This window comes from Propithecus coquereli, unplaced genomic scaffold (genome assembly GCF_000956105.1).
Source record: "Propithecus coquereli isolate 6110/MARCELLA unplaced genomic scaffold, Pcoq_1.0 Scaffold6, whole genome shotgun sequence".
In the NCBI taxonomy this organism is placed as follows: Eukaryota; Metazoa; Chordata; class Mammalia; order Primates; family Indriidae; genus Propithecus; species Propithecus coquereli.
This window is the reverse complement of record NW_012151951.1, coordinates 1,705,766-1,706,671: the sequence shown is the minus strand read 5'-3', so window position 1 is coordinate 1,706,671 and position 906 is coordinate 1,705,766.

The following is a 906-nucleotide window of genomic DNA, read 5'->3' as shown; positions in this document are numbered from 1 at the left end:
AAAAAAAAAAAAGGAGCAGTAAAAGGAAGAACATGAGGAGAGAATTTAGGATGGCTTTTCGTTTTCAACTGCAAAACATCTCCTAATGTGAATTTAGGGAGGAGAAAACGAGAATGAAAGAGAATAAGAAAAGTATAAAAGATAAAGACAGAGAATTTCAGTTCAGTGAGCAATGTAATTCATGCAATTCTATAAGTGTTGATGGAACAACTATTATGAGCTTATTACCCATTAATAAATTGGGTACAGAATTAAAACCAATCCAAAGAGGATACATTTCCTTCTTTTCCACAGGCCCTCTTTGTACTAACCTGCCCATGATCCTTTTCCTCAAGGACCAGCAAATCCAGACAGAAATCAATAGTAGGTATTTTAAATCGTAGACTCAACAAATAAATTCTTCCTTCCAATTTTCTTTTAGATATGTTTTCTCTGTGTAATACTATATAGTATAGACTATAGCTATGTATGTATGCTTTTCACTTACATGCATCTTACTACATTTGATTTCAAATATGTTCTTCTTAAAATAAAACTGCTTTTTAAAGTCCTGCACAATTCTGATTTTTACCAAGTCAGCCCACTTCTTCTATCAAACACACAAACATAAATTGTCTAGTGAATTCTAGTCAACTTTTCCAGAGTGAAAAAAAAAATGCCCCGGTTTTCTCTTCTACCAGGACAGGAAGCATTTCCTGGAGCTTAATCACCCGTTTAGCCTTGCAAAATTGGGAAGGTTGAGTGAAATTAGTAAAGTAGGTTGTATCATCCTACTTTGAATTTGGAATTTTTGGAAATGGTCCTGCTGCCATTTGGATGAAAAGCAATGATGAGTCAGTCAAGCTGCGGGTGATCTAAACACACATTGTCACCCTATAAAAGTTGGGCTCCAGAGGGTGGACCAGG